This window comes from Pongo abelii, chromosome 10, assembly GCF_028885655.2.
Source record: "Pongo abelii isolate AG06213 chromosome 10, NHGRI_mPonAbe1-v2.0_pri, whole genome shotgun sequence".
In the NCBI taxonomy this organism is placed as follows: domain Eukaryota; kingdom Metazoa; phylum Chordata; class Mammalia; order Primates; family Hominidae; genus Pongo; species Pongo abelii.
In genome coordinates this window covers 84,903,181-84,926,403 of record NC_071995.2, presented here as the reverse complement: position 1 = coordinate 84,926,403, position 23,223 = coordinate 84,903,181, and positions in this window count along the sequence as shown.

The window sequence follows — 23,223 nt, the reverse complement described above, 5'->3', positions numbered from 1 at the left end:
ATCTTTTAAAAATCTATTTTTCTAATAGGCAAAATTTTATTCCTGTATCTCTCATTTGTGTTTTACAGTGTTTGAAATATACATAGCACTCAACGTATATGTGGATATTCACTGAATTATCAGTGAGTTTTAAACTCATTGATAAAACTCACTGATAAAAATTTTATGAAATATTTCACTTTTATATATCGTCCTTGTTATTCCTTATCTATGAGCCAATTATCTCCTGATAATGTTTGACATGTATTTTTAAATGTCAAAATAATACACATTAAACCTATTATAATAACTTATTTTATTAGTAGTATAAGGTAAAGGAAGAGACAGTCTAAAATTTAGCTGCCAAATAATTTTTAAAAGATTTCCCAATATTCAAGATGGGAAAACGTTAAGAAAGATAGATTCTTTTTGTAGGGATACAATAAATACTTTAAAATTATTTCCCACACTGAAGGACAGTTTACAATTCTATGCAAATAATTTAATTTTCATTTTTGACATTTTAAACTATTAATGAAGGATTATTGAACTCATTATGTATAGAATATATTTTCACCAGAAGACTGCTTAAATAAGCTATAACAGCAGTGATACATATAGTTTATTTATATTTTCAAAACGGAATAAAGGAATAGTTGAACTTTGTAGTACCATTTAAGTACAGTATCAAACTTAGAAATGCAACGCCTGAAAGCTAATGTTGGTATTTATTAGGAGATATGTTGACCCTGATAAATAGAGTTCAGTTATTTGTTGGCAGATAATGCCACTGAAATATAGAGAGGAAAAATAAAGCATTAAGTCTGAAAGGACTTTTGCCTTTAAAATAGGTTACTGTTGCCAATGGTTTTCTTTATTACTTTTGTTATTTTGAGAAAAGTCATTGAATATTTCATTCACTTTCTTTTCAGTAGATGTTTTGATAGCCTAAGTGTCCCTTTGTAGGAAACTCATTTCCTCAAAAAAAATTTTAAAGTAAATCTATGAGATTTGAAATCCCTAGGGGTCTTTTTGTTTTCTGCTTTCTTAGTATTTCATGTGAAATATGTAGTCCAGAAGGCGTAAAGCTATTTAACACACAAACTTTCTGAAAACTTCTTTCAGAGAAAATATTCTGATTTTAATTTTCTAAAATTTTATATGAAAGAGGTCATTGCATCCTTAAAATAGTTTGTGTAAGCCAGAGGCAATATAATATCATTTTACTGTCCTTATTTTCTCTTTTATATTATTTCCCAGTTTGTGCCATTTTCTTATCTGTGTTTATATGCTGGGTAAAGTAGTGATGTTTTATTTATTTATGTAGTCTTTACTGTAAGAAAATTATATTCTTAAATACCTCATCTTGATTTGTTTGGTTAACCTGAAGAAGTTTGAATGTTGACAGGGTTAGATCATTCCTTTATTGCCATTACTGGATATGGTCTGGGAGTCGCTTGGTTGACATAAGCCCCAATGTCCTTGGGACTCTACTTCTCCATTTCTAATTTAAGCATAATTGAATCAGCCTATTCAATATCACCAGGATACTTGACCAGACTGTATATCAGATTCAGATATCACCATGATAAATTGTGAGATAAAATACTAGGCAGAAATTTAATTCATTATATTTCTATGTGTTTATCATACCAATAATCTGAAAGTAAAGTTAAAATATTCCAAATCCTACTAAACTATCAAATCAACTACAGTAACACTTCTGTTCCCTTCCAACTGTTACCCATTTGCATTCATGAATTTTACATATTTATTATCACAGTGTAGGCACAATTGAATTTCATTCAATTTCAAGCAAACAGACTGGCTCTAAACAGCTTTGTTCTTCTGACTGTGAGGTCTAAACATACTCCATGTAAGTTCTCATTGACTCAGCTTCACCTAAGCCTAAAATATTTTACTCTAATATTGAATTATTAAAAGGAGCTACTCATCATTTCACATTCAAAGTTATAACATTCTAAAAAAAATTATAAACAGTCTCCTGAAGACTTTGTTGTTGTTATCAGCAGATGCAACAGTTGTCTCAACACAAACATCTGAAAAGATTGCATTGGTCTTTGTATATACATGATCATCTTGTACTATCATTAATAATAAGGCTTTCTAGGAAGCCTCAGAAAAATAAATACTAATGCATTTATACTCTTTTACAAGAATGCCTTAACTCATGTGCATTATGCCAACCCAAAAACTTGTGAATGAAGTCAAAAACTTGTACTTATCATAGATACTTACACCAGAATATCTCAGAAAATCTATGACATGGACTGTATCTTTGCTTATTAATAAAAGAGGGAGCCAGCAGATGTCAACCTAAGTCAACTACTAATTAAAGATTAATCATAAAAGGTGAGCATAGTTTTATCTAGACAGCACAACACATTCATTAATTGTTAAAAACTTGACTTAATTTGTGGTTATGTATTTTCACTATCAGAAGAAGTGAGATTAGATAAGAGTATTAGTGAACATGTGTGGCTTTTCCATGCAATCCAAGAAAATGTATCCCAGAAATATTGACCCATAACAGACATATTTGAGATAAAACTTCCAGAGAAGCAACCAATTAGAAAGAGTGATAATTATTCTATATTCTTGACTGAAGTGAAGATGTATTTCAAAATTTGTTAGTATGCTGTTTAAGCAGACTGGCCAAGAGTACTCACTCACTTATGAAAAGATCATATTAGCACTAAGTGGAGAAGCAGTGCTGTGAATTAGGAGGCTCTGTTAGTACATCTTGTATGTTCGTTAACTCTCAGTTGCAGGAAACAGTACCATCCCTAGCAGCAAGCATTTAATATGGGAATGCAGATGCTTACAAATCACTTGAAGGTCTTTTGGCCTAATATTCAGAATCACTCCATGAAGAAATGGCTTGCCAGTGAGCTGCTGTCTTTTTCGGCCTTTAAGAAAATACCACTGTGGCTATGATCTAGGCACAAGGAAGACACCACTATCAAAACTGTCTCTCAACAACCACTAAGGTAGTGGCTAGACATTAGTCTCTGTTATAGAAAATCTCAACATCACTGTACTTGTCTGCAGCAACAACTAAAGCAAAGGAAGTATGCCCTTTCCTATAATTATACCCTCTGAATCTCACATTAAGCATTACACTGGAAAAACCTAATTAATACTAAGAAAACTTGTGCAAGGGCATCTTGAGAAATGTTTTTAGATACCCAACCTCTGAAAATGATGCAAATGATGCTAAGTGCCAACCCACTATGCCAGCACACTGGTATGCTTTTAATTCGTTTCAATATCTGAATTTATGTGTGCTTATTAGGTAGGCTAACCATACGTTCCGGTTTACTTGTGACAGACCTGATGTACATCTGTTGTCCCAATATAATTATAAATATTACCCTTTTTTGCTCTTAAATGAGTTCTGGTTTGAAAGATAAATTACACATTCACTTTACCTTCATGTATGTTTATCTTACCCTACAGGATATAGAGAAGAAAATGAAAGAAAATGTTATTAACTGGTATATGTCTTCTTATTCAATACTCAAAATAAGGCTATGAAGAAATTACTAACATTTTACATTAAAAGATGCAAGGTTTGAAGAAAGTGCTAATTATATCCATCACATAGTAAATAAGAGAGCAAGCATGAATTTAAATTTAAGCCTGTGTGACTATCAAGGACATAACTTTAGTTAATTATGTAGATCATAGCCATAATCAATTCTGTGCTGATAAATGTTTCTGTCAAATTTATTATGGACTTCAGGCATTTTTTCATGCGTTATTCTTTCATTCATTGGTATATTCCACAACCATTAATTGAGTACCTACTATGAACCAGACTATAATCTATACCTTAGGGATAGATACAGTGTTAGACTAAAGAGAGAATATTCTTATCCCTGTCAAGCTAGCAATCTAGAGAGAGGGAATATATTACAAATAAAAAGAAGAGAGACAAAATGTGTTAAATGATTTAAAAAGTGCCTAGAGAAAATATAGCATATAGGTATGATAGGGAGAGGTGTAGGTGAGAGTTGCTATTTAAATTTGAGCAGTCACTGATTGATAGAAATTACACTGGAGATATTACACAGGTCAAGTTATCATTAAGAGCACTTAGGTAGAAAAATAGACAATGTAAACTAGGGGTAGAAATAAGTTTTAATCCCAAACCTAGAGAAAGATATCAATATCCAAGTACAAGAAGATTATAGACCACCAAGCAAATTTGGCCCAAAGAAGACTACCTCAAGGCACTTAATATCAAACTCCCAAATGTCAAGGATTAAGAAAGGATCGTAAAAGCAGCAAGAGAAAACAAATAACAGATAATGAGGCTTCAATACATTTGACAGCAGTCTTTTCAGTGGAAACCTTACAGGCCAGGAAAGAGTGGCATGACACATTTAAAATGCTGAAGGAAAAATCTTTTAACCTATAATTGTATACCTGGCAAAAATATTCTTCAAACATGAAAGAGAAATACTTTCCCAGACAAACAAAAGCTGCTAGATTTCATCAATACCAGACTTGTCCTACAAGAAATGCTAAAGGGAGTACTCCAATTAGAAAGAAAGGGACATTAATGAACAATAATGAGTCCTGAAGGTACAAGACTCACAGCTAATAGTAAGTACACAGAAAAACACAGACTATTATAACTGTAACTATGGTGTGTAAACAACTCTTATCCTAAGTAAAAAGACTGAATGATAAGTCAATAAAAATAATTACCACAACAACTTTTCAAGACACACTCAGTACAATAAATAGAAACAATGAGAAGTGAAAAAGCATTTTTAACTTCTTAAAATTTAGGTGTAGAGTTTTTATTAGTTTTGTTTTTGCTTGTTTATGCAAATAGTATTTATATCAGGTTAAAATGATGGCTTATAAGATAGTATTTGCAAGCCTTATAGTAACCACAAACCAAGAAACATACAATGGATACACAAAAAATAAAAAGCAAAAACCTGAATTATATAACGAGAGAAAATCACCTTCATTAGAGGAAGACAGGAAGAAAAGAAAGGAGGAAGAGAAGACCACAAAGCAATCAGAAAACCAATAACAAACTGACCAGAGTCCCTACTTATCAATAATAACATTGAATGTAAATAGACTCTCCAATCAATAAACGTTGACTATCTGAATAGTTACATAAACAATTGATCTGTAGCCTACAAGAAACACACTTCACCTATAAGGACACACATAGACTGAAAATAAATATGAAAAAATGTATTCAATGCCAATGAAAACCAATAAAAAGCAGGAATCACTATACTTATATCAGAAAAAATAGATTTCAAAACAAAAACTATAATAAGAGACAAGATCACTATATAACTAGAAAAGCAACAGCAAAGCAAAACCAAAAATATTAGAAAAAAAAATAAAGATCAGAACAGAAATAGATAAAATTTAAATAAAAAATACAAAAGATCAATGAAACAAAAAGTTTTCTGAAAATTTAAACAAAATTGACAAAGGTTTAGCCAGATTAAGAAAAAACAAGGGAAGGTCCAAATATTAAAATGAGAAATGAAAAAGGAAACATTACAACTGATACTGCAGAAATTCAAAGTATCATTAGTGGCTAATATCAGTAACTATATGCCAAGAAATTGAAAAATCTAGAATAAATGTTACTAAATACATACAACCTACTAAAATTGAATCAGGAAGAAATCTAAAACCTGAACAGACCAATAACAAGTAACAAGGTCAAAGCTGTAATAAAGAGTTTCCCTACAAAGAAAAGCCCAGGACCTGATGCCTTCACTTCTGAATTCTACCAAACATGTAAAGAACTACTACCAGTCCTACTTAAACAATTCGCAAAAATAGAGAAGGGAATACTTCCAAACTCATTCTATGAGGCCAGTGTTACCCTGATACCAAAGCCAGAGAAAGACACATGATTGTTATGTAGCACAGATAAGTAATACAGAAGGTAGGTGAAGTCTATATTTCTGATGTCACCACATGTCCTTCTGAGAAAGGAAGAGGAGGGAGAGAGGGAGGCACAAGGGCCAGGGCCTGCAAGAGCAATTCTGCCTATGCATTAGCATTCACCCTTCTATTTGACTATCTTGGACCCAGACTCTCTTTTCCTCCCTTACCACACAGATAGGTTCTCCTCATCCTATTCTTGCCATTTGGAGGATATAATGAAACATACTGGCCACAGAAATAACAATCTTATAAACCGTTATAAGAGGTAATCAGGTTTCAGGTTTCCTGGCTGGCCCTCAAAAGGTACTCAATATGCCAAACACGGACATGTTTAGAATAGCAAGAGAACTGTGACCATTATATGAGCTGTCTTATGACCCTACCCATAATAAAATAATTTTAATGAAGGAGTATTAAAATCTGATATATTGGACTTAAACACTGAATAAAAAAACATATTTGAAGAGATAAGTTGGAGATGTTGTATTAGTGGTTTCGAGAACTTAATAAAAATTAAAACACCCTCCCGAAAAAGAAAGAAAATGACAGGTCAATATATCTGATTAATATTTATGCAAAAATCCTCAATAAAATAGTAGCAAACAAAATTCAACAAAATTCAAACATTAGAAAATTCAAAATTAGATCATTAATCATGACCAAGTGAGATTTATATGTGGAATGCAAGGATGGCTCAACATATGCTAATAAAACATGAAACATTATATCAACAGAATAAAGGGTAAAAACTATATGATCATTTCAGTTGATGCTGAAGAATGTCCCTTTATGATAAAAATTCTCAGGAAACTGGATATAGAAGAAAACATACCTTAACATAATGAAAGCCATATACGACAGACCCAAAACTAGTATTATACTGAAAGGGGAAAAACTGAAAGCTTTTCCTCTAAGTTCTGGAACATGACAAGGATGTCCACGCTAACCACTGTTATTCAACATAGTACTAGAAGTCCTAGCTAGAACAATCAGACAAGATAAATATTTAAAGAACATCCAAATTGGAAAGGCAGAAGTTAAATTATTCTTATTTGCTGATAACATGATCTTATATTTGGAAAAAACTAAAGACTACGCAAGAAAACTAATAGAGCAGATAAATTCAGTAAAGTTGCAGGATACAAAATCATTGTACAAAAATCAGTAGCATTTCTATATGCCAACAGTGAAAATGTGAAAAAGAAATAAAAAGGAAATCCTATTCACAATAGTCACACATAAAATTAAATAACTAGGAATTAACATAACAAAAGAAGATCTCTGTAATGAAAACCATAAAACACTGATGAAATAAAGAGGACATCAAAAAATAGAAAAATATTCCATTTGCATAGATTGGAAGAATCAATATCATTACAATGTCCATAGCTTCCAAAGCAATCTACAGATTCAATGCAATCCCTATGAAAATACCAATGATATTCTTTATAGAAATAGAAAATAAGATCCTAAAATGAATATGGAAGTAAAGAAAACTCAGAATAGCCAAAGCTATTCTATGCAAAAAAGAACAAACCTGGAAGAATCACATTAACTTACTTCAAATTATACTACAGATCTATAGTAACCAAAACAGAGTGGTACTGGCATAAAAACAGACACATAGACCAATGGAACAGAATAGAGAACTCAAACATAAATCCAGACACCTACAGTGAACTCATTTTTGACAAAGCTGGCAAGAACATACACTGGGGAAATGACAGTCTCTTCAATAAATGGTCCTGGAAAAACTTGATATCCATGTGCAAAAGAATGAAACTAGACTTCTTTCTCTCATCATATATAAAAATTAAAGTGTATTAAAGGCTAAAATCTAAGACCTCAAACTATCTGACAACTGCATGGAAACATTGGGGGAAGTCTCAGGACACTGGTCTGGGCAAAGATTTCTGGAGCAGTACCCCACAAGAAAACCAAAGCAAATGTGAACAAATGGAATCACACTAAATTAAAAAGCTTCTGCACAGCAAAGGATATAATCAATAAAGTGAAGAGACAACCCACAAAATGGGAGAAAATATTTGCAAACTACCTCTCTGACAAGGGATTAATAATGATAATATATAAGAAGCTCAAACAAATTTAGAGGAAAAAAATCTAATAATCCAATCAAAAAATATACAAAAGATTTGAATAGACATTTCTCAAAAGGAGACATAAAAGTGGCAGACAGGCATATAAAAAGATGCTCAGCATCAATGGTTATCAAAGAAATGCTAATCAAAGCTACAATGAGATATCATCTCACCCCAGTTAAAATGGCTTACATCTAAAAACAGGCAATAACAAATGATGACAAGGATGTGGGTAAATGGGGACACTGTACGTTGTTGGTGGGGATGTAAATTAGTAAAATCACTATGGAGAACAGTTTAGCGGTTCCTCAATTAAATAAAAATTGAGCAGTCAATAACAAATGACAAGGATGTGGAGAAATGGGGACATTGTGCATTGTTGGTGGGAATGTAAATCAGTACAATCACTAGGGAGAATAGTTGAGAGGTTCCTCAATTAACTAAAAATTGAGCTACTATATTATCCAGCAATCCCACTGCTGGGTATATACTCAAAATAAAGGAAATCAGCATATCGATGAGATAGCTGGACTCTTGTGTTTGTTGTAGCACTGTTTACAATAGCTAAGATTTGGAAGCAACCTAAGTGTCCATCAAAAGATGAATAAATCAGAAAAATATGATACATATACACAATGGAGTACTATTTAGCCATAAAAATGAGATCCAATCATTTGCAACAACATGGATAGAACTGGAGCTCATTATTTTGCAATAAGCCAGGCACAGAATGACAAATATCACATGTTCTCATTTATTTGTGGGATCTAAAAATCAAAACAATTGAACTTATTAACATAGAAAGTAGAAGGATGGTTACCAGAGGCTGTGAAGGGTATTGGGGTTTGGGGATGGGAAATAGGGATGGTTAATGGGTACCAAAAATTTAAAAGAATGAATAAGACTGACTATTTGATAGCACAACAAAATGACTACAGTCATTAATAACTTAACTGTGTATTTTAAAATAACTTAAAGAATGCAATTGGATTGTAAATCAAAGGATAAATACTTGAGGGGATGGCTTAAGAAAAATAATTTTGGAGAAGGGCAAGGAAGCTAATTTCGGTGACATGAATGGATGAGGGCATAAATAAGAGATGAGTCTAGAGAGATTATTTGTGTTTATGTTTATAGTGTGTACATGTGATTTGTGTGTGAGTGTGTTCCTACAGGGAGTGTAACATAGACCTGGAAAACCTAAGGTTTTGATTTTGAAGTGAAATAGAAAGTGATCTTACTGATTTAGCATACTGGTATATTTCAGCCAGTGATAGATGTAGATACTCACTGTATCAACTTGGTAAAAGAGCATTAATCAAATATGAACTTTAGGATAAAAATCAGGGGGTTAATATCATGCATATTGTCTAATTTATTTAATGTTCAAATTCATCACCAATATAAATAGGATAATAAAAATATTATAGTAGGGATTCAAATAATTCATAAATATACTTGCCTGGCATACACTAAATTGCTCAATCAATGAAGGCAGTTATTACTAGCTTAAATGAGGAATAATTTTTAATCAAGTAAGCAGCATACATTGCTAATTGCATTCACTTTGCTGTTTATGAACCAAATAACTAGATTATTAAATATTATATAATATTTAATCATGCATCCATATATGCACACCACTAACCTTAAACATTTTATCATGCTCAAGAGAAGAATCCAGCTAGTTCCAAATATAATGACTAAAAATAAGATAATTATAAGATTGAGAGGATTAGTTAATTGTAAAATAAATTAGGAAATTGGTGCTAGGGTTAGAAAATGCATTCTAATATTCAGGTGAAGAAATAACTATTGAGTATCTGTGATGTCTGGGGCCCTATGTCAGGTGCTGACACTGCAAATATAAATATTTCATCTTAATATGGAAAGTGATGAACTTGAAGTTTTCACTGGACACTGTGAGCAGAAAAATATCATCCCTACTTGAATATGGAACTGAAGGCTCTTTGATAGAAGTTTTCTGAGGAGTTGGATCCCAACTCATGCTCTCTCTCTCTTTCTCTCTCAATATCCTAATGCATAGATATCCATACCATAATTATGTCTGAGAAAAGAAAGAAAGAAAATGGGGGCATTTAGAGGGGTAGGGGAATAGAAAATATGCTAATTTTCATACAGGTTTTTTTTAGGAAATGAAAAAAAAGTATTTCTAAAGCATAGTTTCTATTCCAAGATTATTCAAGGTACCTTGTGTAAGAGTATATAAAGTCTGGTGTCAGTGTGGTTTCTTAAGAGTGTTATCTAGACAAATTTCTTGGTTTGAAGATATCTGTCCAATTTACAGTTTCAAGGAAATGTATCGTATGAAATGTGATTAACTTTAGAAGAATATGCAATCAATGAGTTCTGGAATTTGAAAATGATAGCTAATATTCTGAGAGACAAATTATGTCAAAGTCAAGCTATTAGAAAGTTATATAATAAATTCTAACAAGCCAATTTAAACATGCACTTGAGGAACTCTTTTCCAGAACACCTAAATTAATACAGATATTGCTTCTACCGTATTTAGTGAACACATACTAATTGCCAAGGAGCTCTTTACAGAATAGTAAAGAAAGTTCATATTATTGTTGCACTCATGGAGCCATATTCTAGAATGGCAACAGTGGTGATGTTGGTGGTAGGGAAGTCCTACAAGTACACTAAAAATGGGTTACATGTCAGCATCAAAATTATGTCACTAAGTAAAATCAAACAGTAAGCATGTTTTGAATGTGTGGGAGTTTATAAAATGAAAAGATTGGTCAGTAAAATTGACTCAATTTCTTTCTCTTTTATAACACTGAACTGTAGGATCGTTTACTTCTCTGTCTTAATTTTCTTATAGATAAAATTAGAGGAATACACAGCTTTCAGATAACCCCTTTAGTTTAATTGCCTCTCATATTTTCTAATTGTATTCTGTGTTTAAAAATGCGTGTGTTATTGTGATCACAAGTAAAACCTTAAATAATTATTTTAAAAATATTAAAATGGCCAAAATTTCTTGTATACTTACCATGAGACAGGATTTATGTTGTTTTCTTTATACGTTTCAACAATCTGACAAGTGAGATATTATTAGGTACTAAAAAGGAAACAGGTGTCGATGTAACAGGTGAATGCCTTTGCTTTAATAGGGTTTGAAAGTACGCTGGAGGAAAAAAAAACAGACATGTTTTATCTACACAAAATTTACAAAACTAACATCCTAGATTGGATGCAGTTACAAGTATCTATAATTTTGAAAAATCATGCTTTGATTGATTAAATTAATAAATACAAAAGCCCCTTGCCCTCAAGGTGTCCACTATTCTTAGGAAAAAGGGGAAGGAAGGGAAAAAAGAGAAGGGCAGAGTGAGACATAGAGAGAGAGAGATGATTTGATAATTGATGATGTGCTTCAGGATCCATGAAAAAGAGGACAGAACACTGCCCGATTAAGGTTGGGAGAGCCAGTGTTGATGTAACAGAGTGGGCAGATTTTGAGCTGGTTTGTTTAATCAATGTGTAATTGAGGCAAACTAGTTAGAAAAAGATTATTATAGATTAAGAGGACTGTGCATAAAAATACAAAGGTCATTTGCAAGAGCAGGACACGTTTAGAGAAGAGTAAGTAGTTCAGCATGTCTACACAGACATAGGATCCATGTGAGCTAGATGTGAGTGATGCAGATACAAAGATAGGCAGACATGATAGTAAAGAGTGTGTCCTTCAATAGCATCCTTAAAAGATTTTTATCAATGGAGTGATAAAATCAGGGATATGTATATTAATAAAAATTGTAAGGGAGTAAAGCAGAATATGAGAAACATATTGGTTATAGAAACTACAGGATTGTATGACTGATTGAGTACAAAAGGAATAGGATGTGAGGGAAAGGAAGGGGATGAAGGTTATTCCCAGAATTTGTGGAAGTATTTTCTGAGCAGACACTGCCTGCTTGTGTTGATTTATATATTTTTATTTGTAAACTAAGAATGTTTATACTATTTTGAAATGTATTCCCATTTTTAGTTTAATCTCACACACTCTTCCAGTGCACAAAGCTAGTCTTAAAACAATTCTTCAAGTTAGGAATTTCTCTCCATTTTCATGTGAGCAATATGGCACATTATCCATCCTTGTCCGATGCATATCTAAGTTCAAATGAGTAAAGGTAAGATATGGTTCAAATGCCATCATAAACTACCACAAATTATTGCTTTAAATTGTTGGAAGGGGCATAATTTTACTGACAAAAGTAAAAGAAATTGTAGACCTAAAATAAAAAAAATGAAGTGAGTTATTTTAAATAGGATTTATAACCATGCATTTAATGTGAACTGCCTTCTTAAAAGGGCTTCTGAAAATTCAGGTAGAAATCTAAGTGCCTAATCTATATTTCATGTCTTTGACCTTAAACTCATAGAAGAACATTTAGCATTCAGCAAGGTGGGGATTATCTTTGAGTTTTCCTATTCAGATAAAATTAAAACATTTTACAGTTAACTCTCCATTATCCATGCTAAGGTAGGATTAAAGCTTATAATCTATACAATGCATGTGTCCACATGTACATATATAAATACACACATATGCATGTGCCCACACATACACACACACAGACACACACGCATACTGTATTCATAAGGAGTATACCCTTTATTTCCACTCTATTAGGGATTTTGTTAAAGACTGTATAAGCAATGCTACTGAAACAATTGCATCACTTTGTATTTCAGTTTTGTCACCTATACAAGGTTTTCTTTAATGCATGTTTTAGTATATGTATATATATATATTTTCATATATATATACACACATATGTATACATCTTTCTTCCTATATATAGTATACTGCTGACAAAAGAGCTTTCATGTTTCATATTCATCTTTGAAATTATCTTATACCTAGTAGAGTAAATTAATTGTTTACATCAAAACTGGTTTCCTCAATATACCAGTGTAGAAAATATTGCTACTATAAAACGTATTTCTACATTAAAAGTATTTTAGAAGGAATGTATTAAAAAATAATGAGCATTAAAACTCAGGGATAAATGGGTATTATTGTTCAAATAAAGCTAAGAAAGAGTGATTATAATTAAAAGAGGCCAGGCACCGACAGCACACTCCTGTAATCCCAGCACTTTGGGAAGCCGAGGTGGGTGGATCACTTGAGGTCAGGAGTTTGAAACCAGCCTGGGAAATATGGGGAAACCCCATCTCCACTAAAAATACGAGAATTAGCCGGGCATGATGGCATGCGCCTGTAATTGCAGGTACTTGGGAGGCTGAGGCATGAGAATCGCTTAAACCCAGGAGTTGGAGGATGTGGTGAGCCGAGGTCACGTCACTGCATTCCAGCCTGGATGACAGAGTGAGATTCTGTCTCTGAATAAATAAATAAATAAATAAATAAATAAATAAATAAATAAATTTAAAAGAAAATATTAAGTAAATAACAGGGGAGAATAGATGGACATGGCTATAATTGAAGCAGTTGTATATGAATTAATATTTTGGAGCTTTTACCCTGTGAATCTGATGTCTTAGTCATAAAACCCCATTTGCCTAGACCATTGTCCTGAAGAATATATGTATATTCTTCTAATTCACCAACATAGGTGTCTTTCCATTTATTTTATTCCGCCACCACTTTTTCACTTCCTTGGTTGAAGTTATTCATTATATATTTTTGAGCCATTTTAAATGGAAGCACTTTTTAAGTTTAATTTTTCAGCTAGTTTTTAATTCATTTTGAGCTGATTTTTGTATAGGGTGAGGAGTCGGGGTCCATGTTCATTCTTAGGACATTTGAAATAGTACATTTGAACAAGTCTTATTACACAAAAAAATTGGATCTAAAAGGATTTGAAACTCTCATACCTTTCTGAATATCTAAAATATGTGAAATTTTTAAAATTTATTTTTAATTGACAAACGAATATTATATATTTGTGGTATGCAGCATGATGTTTAAATATATGTATACATTGTTGAATGGCCTAAAGCTAATTACATATGCACTACTTCACTACTTGTCTTTTTTGTGGTGAGAACACATAAAATCTACTCTTTTAGCTATTTTCAATTGTACAATGTATTAACTATTGTCATTGTTAGTTACAGTAGGTCTCTTGAATGTATTCATCCTGTTTCATTGAAATTTTATAACTTTTGATCAGCATTTCCTCAGCCTTTGCACCCTCAACTTCTAATAATCACCATCATACTCTCTGCTACAATGAGTTCAACTTTTTTAGATTCCATATATAAGTGAGATAATGTATTTATCTTTTTATGCTTGGTTTATTTTACTTAACATAATGCCCTCCAGGTTTATCCATATTGTCTTAGATAGTCTTAGGTAGTAGGATTTCTGTCTTCTTAAAGCTGAATAGTATTCCATTGTGTATGTTTACACCACGTTTTTGTAATCCCTTCATCGATTGCCAGTCATGTAAGTTAATTTTCTATTTAGGATATTATAAATAGTGCTGCAATAAAAATAGAGCTTCACATATCTCTTTGATATACTGGTTTTCTTTTCTTTGGATAAATACCCAGAAGTAGAATTGCCCAATTTTTGGTACTTCTATTTTTCGTGTTTTGAGAAATATCAGTACTGTTTTTCCGTAATGGCTGTGATAATTAACATTCATAGCAACAGAGTCTAAGAGTTCCCTTTACATCTTCACCAACATTTAATTTGGGGTATTTTTGTCTTTTTGATAATAGCCATTCTAAATGGGGAGAGATGATATCGTATCAAGGTTTTGATTTGCATTTCTCTGATGATAAGTGATGTTGAACTTTTTAAATATACTCGTTGACAATTTGTATTGAAAAAGCTCTACGGATATCCTTGCCAACTTTTTAATGGGGTTAATTTGGTTTTCTGCTGTGGAAATGTTAAAGTTCCCTGTAAATTTTGGATATTAGTTCTTTGTCAGAAGAATACTTTGCAAATGTTTTCTCCCATTCCACCAATTGTTTCTTTAATCTGTTTAATGTTTTCTTTTGCTGTGCAAAGGTTTTCAGTATAATATAGTGTCATTTTTCTATTTGGAGGCTTTTACCCTGTGAATCCGATGTCTTAGTCATAAAACCTTTGCCTAGACTATTCTCCTGAAGAATATATATATATTCTTCTAATTCACAAACAAAGTTGTCTTTCTGTTTGTTTTATCCCCCCCCCCATTTTTTTACCTCCTTGGTTAAATTTATTCATGTGCATATTTTTGAGCTATTTTCAATGGAAGCGCCTTTTTAGTTTAATTCTTTCAGCTAGTTTTTAATTCATTTTGAGCTGATTTTTGCATAAGGTGAGGAGTTGGGGTCTATGTTCATTCTTCCACATATGGATTTCCAGTTTTCCCAGCACAATTTATTGAAAAGGGCATCTTTCTCCCAATGAATGTTCTTGGTGCCTTTGTCAAAAATCAGTTGTCTGTATATATGTAAATTTATTTCCAGGTTCTCTATGCTTTTCCATTGGTCTGTGTTTCTGTTTTTATACCAATACCATGCTGTTTTGATTACCATAGCTTTGTAGTATCTTCTGAAGTCAAGTAGTGTGATACTTTGAGCTTTGTTCTTTCTACTCAGGATTGCTTTGGCTATTTAGGGTGTGTATTAGGGTTCTCTTGAGGGAGAGAACTAACAGGATATACATATATATGAAGGGGAGTTTATTAAGGAATATTGATTCACATGATCACAAAGTGAAGTCCCACAACAGGCCATCTGCAAGCTGAGGAGCAAGAAAGCCAGTCTGTGTCTTAAAACCTCAAAAGTAGGGAAGCGAACAGGGCAGCCTTCAGTCTGTGACTGAAGGCCCAAAAGCCTCTGGCAAACCACGAGTGTAAGTACAAGAGTCCATAAGGGGAATAACTTGAAGTCTGATGTTTGAGGGCAGAAGCATCCAGCATAGGAGAAAGATAAAGGCCAGAAAACTCAGCAAATCTGCTCTTTCCACCTTCCTCTACCTCCTTTTTACTAATCAAGCTGGCAACTTATTAGATAGTGCCCATTCAGATTGAGAGTGGGTCTGCCTCTCCCAGTCCACTGACTCAAATGTTAATCTCCTTTGGGAACACCCTCACAGACAAACCTAGGAAAAATACTTTGCATTCTTCAGTCCAATCAAATTGACAACCACTATTCATCATCACAAATCTACCCCTTGTCAACATGAACCCATATACATCTCCTGACATCATGCATAATCTTCAAATAAAGAGAATAATAAGTTCTAAATTACACCTAACGTAATACAGCTATCCTTCGTATGACCAGAAGCACACTAATCCTTAACCTAAGTGCTGTTACATAAAGTTAACAACACTGCAATGCGGATATGAAGTCAATAAATCAGAAAAAAAGAAAGGAAATAAAATGAAGACATTTTCCTTGTACAAGTGTATACATGCACAAACATGTCCTTAACAAAATATGGAAGAAATACTCATGACAATCGCAGTCCTCATTTCTGCAACAGGTCACGTGGTTGTAGCTGGTATTGATGACCACCTTCTTCTACCCATTCTGTATTCCCATTGCCTTCAGCAAGCACCTCAGCAGATCGTGGTTTTTACCTGGTGGAGTGACCCAGCCCTTCATTTCTGAAGTGTCTGGGTCATCTGTAGTCGTGCCTGGAGTGGGCTGTTGTAGTTTGCCATTGACCTTAATCACAGGGCATGGTAATTCTAAGAGATGCCCTAAGGGATCTCCTCTATTCCACTGATACTCTTCCTTATCCTAATTGTTGAGTAGTAGACTGATTTCATCTTGGTAATCCGGGTCAATCATCCTAGCCAACACTGTAACTCTCTTCTTAGCCTATTGACTTAGAGATAAGAGGAACCCAAAGTGGCCAGGTAGCAATCTTAACTTCCAGTTTAATGAAGTCATTGTTGTGTCTCCTGGTGTCAGCATTTCTCCTTCTGATAACATGACTTCTAGGCCAGCAGAACATAATGTCACAGGAACAGGAAACAAAAAATTTGCTACTGAGTCACCAGGGGTGATGGTGATTGGTGTCACTTCGACTTCCACCCCTTGATTCATGGACCTGTGGATCCTGGCTATGGGAGAAACAGTACCATATATTGGATACTGATTCAGAGCATACACAGCCTCCTGGAGTACTTTGCCACAGCCCTGCAAAGTATTCTTTCCTAGTTGACAGTGTAATTGTGACTTCAGAAGGGTATTCCACACTTCTATTAATCCAGCTGCTTCAGGATGATGGGGAACATGGTAAGACCAGTGAATTCCATGAGCATGAGCCCACCGCCACACTTCTTTAGCCATAAAGTAATTGCTTTGGTCAGAGTCAATGCTATGTGAAATACCATGATGGAGAATAAAGCATTCTGTGATTCCACGGATGGTAGTCTTGGCAGAAACATTGCTTGCAGGATAGGTGTATTAGGGTTCTCTAGAGGGCCAGAAGTAGTGGAATATATATATATATATACACACACAGATACATTGTATACATACATACATATATATATATATGTTTATTAAGTATTAACTCACATGATCACAAAGTCCCATAATAGTCCATCAGCAGGCTGAGGAGCAAGGAGAGCCAGTCTGAGTTACAAAACTGAAGAACTTGGAGTCCAATGTTCAAGGGCAGGAAGCATCCACCATGGGAGAAAGACGTAGGCTGGGAGGCCAGTCCAAGTCTCTCTTTTCATATTTTGCTGCTTGCTTATATTCTAGCTGTGCTGGCAGCGGATTAGATTGTGCCCACCCAGGTTAAGGGTGGGTCTGCCTTTCCCAGCACCCTGACTCAAATGTTAATCTCCTTTGGCAACACCATCACAGACACACCCACAATCAATACTTTGTATCCTTCAATTCAATCAAGTTGACACTCAGTATTAACCATCACAATAGACAAACCTGAATCCGAAGTAACTGTCTATTCAGGTGAGGACAAACTGCTGCCCTTTCCATGATAGAAGAGATCCAATATAATCAACTTGTCACCAAGTAGCTAGCTGATCACCCCGAGATAGGGTGCCATATTGAGGACTCAGTGCTGCTGTCTGCTGCTGGCAAATTGGGCACTCAGTGGTAGCCGTAGCCAGGTCAGCCTTGGTGAGTGGAAGTCCATGTTGCTAACCCCATGAGTAACCTCTACCCCTGCCCCCATGGCCACTTTGTTCTTGGGCCCACTGGGCAATGACAAGGGTGGCTGAGAAAGAGGCTGAGTGGTGTCCACAGAACAAGTCATCCTATCCATTTGATTATTAAAATTCTCCTCTGCTGAGGTCACTGTTGGTGAGCACTCACATGGGATACAAATATCTTCACAGTTTTTGACCACTCAGAGAGGTCTATCCACATCCCTCTTCCCCAAATTTATTTGTCACCAATTCTCTAATCATGCTTTTTCTAAGTCCCTGAGCATCCAGCCATGCCATTGGGTACAGCCCATAAATCAGTATATAATCACACATCTGGCCATTTCTCCATCCACACAAAGTGCACAACCAACCAGGTGCACTGCTTGAAGTTCTCCTCACTGGAAAGATTTCCCTTTGCCACTGACCTTCAGGGATGTCCTAGAAAGGGCCTGTAGTGCTGCAGCTGCCCACTTTCAGGTAATGCCTGCATACCTTGCAGAACCATCTGTAAACCAGGCCCCAGTCTTCCCTTCCTCTGTCAACTGATCATAGGGAACTTCCCATGAGGCCATCAGTGCAGGCTGGGAGAGAGAAGGCAGGGTAGCAGGAGTGGGGACCATAGGCATTTGAGCCACTTCTTCATGTTATTTGTGACGTCAGGGCCTGCTTGAGCCTGATCACATATATACCACTTCAACTTGATGATGAAATGCTGCTATGCACACCCAACTTTATGGCTAGATGGGACAGAAAGCACCCACTTAATGATAGGCAGTTCAGGTCACATGGTGACTTTGATGACCCATATTCATGTGTTCAGTTTCTACCAAAGCCCAGTAACAGGCCAAGAGCTGTCTCTCAAGAAGAGAGTAGTTATCTGCAGAAGATAGTAGGACCTTGTTCCAAAATCCCAGAGGCCTCTGCTGTAATTCACCTATGGGCGCCTGCCAAAGGCTACAAACAGCATCCCTCTCTGCCCCTGACACCTCAAGAACCATTGGATCTGCTGGGTCATATGACCCAAGTGGCAGAGCAGCTTGCACAGCAGCCTGGACCTATTGCAGAGCCTTCTCCTGTTCTAGACCCAACTCAAAACCGGCAGCCTTTCAGGTCACTGGATAAATGGGCCAGAGTAACACACACAAATGAGGCATGTGTTGCCTCCAAAATTCAAACAGGCCCACTAGGCATTGTGAATCTTTCTTGATTGTATGAGGGGCAAATACAGCAACTTATCTTTCACCTTAGAAGGAATATCTCAACAGGCCCCACACCACTGGACCCCTAGAAATTTTACTAAGGTAGAAGTTCCCCGAATTTTAGTTGGATTTATTTTCCATCGCATTGCATGCAAATGTATCACCAATAAGTCCAGTGTGTTTGCTACTTATCGTTACTGGACCCAATCAGCATAATGCCATCAATGTAATGGACCAGTGTGATATCTTGTGGAAGGGAAAAATGACCAAGGTCACTCCAAACAAGATTATGACACAAAGCCAGAGAGTTGATATACCCCTGAGGTACAACAGTGAAGGTATATTGCTGGCCTTGCCAGCTGAAGGAAAATTGCTTCTGGTGGGCCTTATAGACAGGAATAGAAAAAAAAGGGATTTGCCAAATCAATGGTTGCATACCAGAAAATGTGTTAATTTGATCAAAAATGAAACTACTGCTACAGCAGCTGCAATTGGAGTTACTACCTGGTTAAGCTTACTATAATCCACTGTCATTCTCCAAGATTCATCTTTCTTCTGCACAGGCCAAATAGGAGAGTTGAATAGGGATGTGACGGGAATCACCACCCCTGCATCTTTCAAGTCTTTGATGGTGGCATTAATCTCTTCAGTCTCTCCATGGATATGATACTATTTTTGATTTACTGTTTTTCTAGGTAGAGGCAGCTCTATTGGATTCCGTTTGGCCTTTCCCACCATAATAGTCCTCACTCTACCAGTCAGGGAACCAATGTGGGGATTCTGCCAGATGCTAAGTATGTCTGTGCCAATTATGCATTCTGGCACTGGGGAAATGACCACAGGATGAGTCCAGGAACACACTGGACCCACTGTAAGTCAGACCTCAGCTAAAACTCCATTAATTACATGACCTTCATAAGCCCCTACTTTAACTGGAGGACCACAACAACCTTTTGGGTCCCCTGGAGTCAATAACTTAGAGCCAGTGTCCAGTAGTCCCCAAAAGTTCTGATCATTCCCCTATCCCCAAAGCACAGTTACCCTGGTAAAAGACCAGAGGTCTCCTTGGGGAAGGATGGGAGAAAGACTAACAGAATAACTTTTCAGTAGTGTAATTGGGTCCTTCCTCAAGGGGACCCAGCCTCCCATTTATTTAAGGTTCTGGGCCTGTAAACTGGCTCAAGTTTGAAAATGGATTTAGGAGCCAGGATTCTCTATTTTTGTAATTCAAATTAGTCTTTGGTCCACTCAACCTGGAATTTTTCTGCTTATACAAATTATGTAAGAATGCAGTAGGCTTCTTATCAATTTCACTTCTAGAAACACTGTGATTAATTAGCCCATGCCAGAGCTCTACATTCTGATTGCTGCTTTGCCTCTGCTGTCCATTAGGGTAAGTATGCCCACCTTGCCTTTGACAGTTGAGTGTCACCAGTTGGCTCCTGCCACCTTGGGATCCAGTTATTCCCATTGCATTTAAATTTTCCAATTGAGTGACTATGGTTCCCTCTGTTAGATCTGGCATGCAGAGAACAGAAATCACAGAACTCTTTAGGGATGCAAGTGTTCCCCTCACAAATCTGTTTCACAAGGTATTGGTGAAGGATATGTCTTCCAGACCATCCCAGTTGGGATGAGTAGGTCTAAAGTGACTAATCCTCTCCAGCACCCCAATCTCCCTAAGCCTTTGGATCCCTCCCTCTACTGTAAACCAAGGGAGATCAGGCATTTCCAGCTCACTCAGAATGGGCCATCTTTTTATCCATGTTTCAGCCAACCAAGTATATAAACTATTAGGACCTTTTTAAACTCCCCTAGCTGCAACATTAAATGCAGAATCCCTGGTTAGGCCCATATCAATAAATTCAATTTGATCCAACTTTATGTGCTTTCTACCATTATCCCATACCCTTAATATCCATTCCCATGTTTGTTCTCCAGATTTCTGCTTATATAAATTGGAAAACTCAAGCAGTTGTTTTGGAGTGTAGTGCACCTCCTCATGGGTCACACTCTGAACCTCACCTCTAGGGGCCTGCCAGGACTTTAGTCTAGTTATAGGTCTAGAAGCAAACAGAGGTGTTGGGGATGGGTTCTGAGGAGAATCAGCATTGTCTTGCCTGGAAATTGCCTCTGGGGAGGTCATTTGCCCCAGGCAAAGCAGGGTTAATCTCCTTAGACAAAGATGTAAAGGCTGGTGGTAGCATGGATAGGGGAGGGGATGTTGCCACTACTAGGAGTGAGGAGGCTGTTTCCTCTGGCAAAAAAGGATCCTCAGAATTTAGGAGCTCAGTGCCTCCAGCATCATCAGGGTCCTCCCACGTGTCCCAATACCAGGTGGCAGGGTCCCATTCTTTTCCAACCAGTGCCCTCACTTTAACAGTAGACACCTGGCAAGGCTGAGAGTGCACCTTTCTTTGCAGGACAGCCACTCACATAAGAGCTTGTGTCTGATTTTCTGCAATTTCAGCCCTTTGTCTACAGGAGATAAAATTACCACTCAGAAAAATCATAGAAGAGTTGAGGCTTAGAGTGTTCTTCTGAAGCTGAGAGTTAGAAACCATGAGAATTTCGTTTTCTTTCATCACTTTGTCCAGTGAACTTAGAGCAACCAACCAACGTCATTATATTCCTTGGTTCTCCACATATGGTGAAAGGTATATGTATAGAGTCACCAAACTCCTTGCCTCTCAAGAGCAGTGAATCAGGAGTATCAAATGTGTATTTATTTTGCATAACTCTCTAAACAGTTCATGCCCAGGACTGTCAGTGTTCTCTATACTTTTAGAAGTAGAGTTCTTAGCATTTTGGAGTCTAGTAAGATAAAGCAGCCAACTCCAGAAATGCCAAAGCAACTAAAGAAATCCATACTGAAAAGTTTGTTCCTCTAGAAACATGCCTGGTACCAAAATCTGTATTAGTCAGGGTTTTCTAGAGGGACAGATCTAATAGGATAGATGTATATATGAAGGGGAATTTATTGAGGAGCGTTGACTCACAGGATCACAAGGTGAAGTCCTACAATAGGCCACCTACAGTCTGAGTAGCAAGCAAGCCAGCCTCAGTCCCAAAATCTCAAAATTAGAAGAACTAAGAGTGCAGCCTTCAGTCTGGGACTGAAGACCTGAGAGCCCCTGGAACACCACTGGTATAAGTTCAAGAGTCCAAAAGGTGAATAACTTGGAGTCTGATGTTCAAGGGCAGGAAACATCCAGCATGGGAGAAGGATGAAGGCTGGAAAACTCAGCATGTCTGCTCTTCCCACCTTCTTCTGCCTGCTTTATTCTAACTATGCTGGCAGCTGATTAGACTGAGGGTGGGTCTGCCTCTCTCAGTTCACTGACTCTATTTTAATCTCCTTTGGCAACAGCCTCACAGACACACCCAGGAACAATACTTTGCATCCTTCAATTCAGTCAAGTTGACACTCAGTATTAACGATCACAGGGTCTTTTGTGGTTCCATATGAGTTTCAGGATAATTTTTTTATTTCTGATAAAAATGTCATTAGTATTTTGACAGAAATCTCATTTACTCTGTTGATTGTTTTGTGTAGTATGTTTTTTAACAATATATATTCTTCCAATTCATGAGCATGAGGTATCTCTGATTTCTTTCACCTCCTTGGTTAAATTTATTCATAAGCATATTTTTCAACTACTTTAAATGGAGGTGCTTTTTTAGTTTCTTTTTCAGCTACTTTTCTTATTGGTGTATAGAAATGCTACTGATTTTTGTGTGTTGGTTTTTGTATCCTGAAACTTTACTGTATTCATTGATCAATTCTAATAGTTTGTGTGTGTGTTTTCTTTAGTAGAGTCTTTAGGTTTATCTTTATATAATATTTTG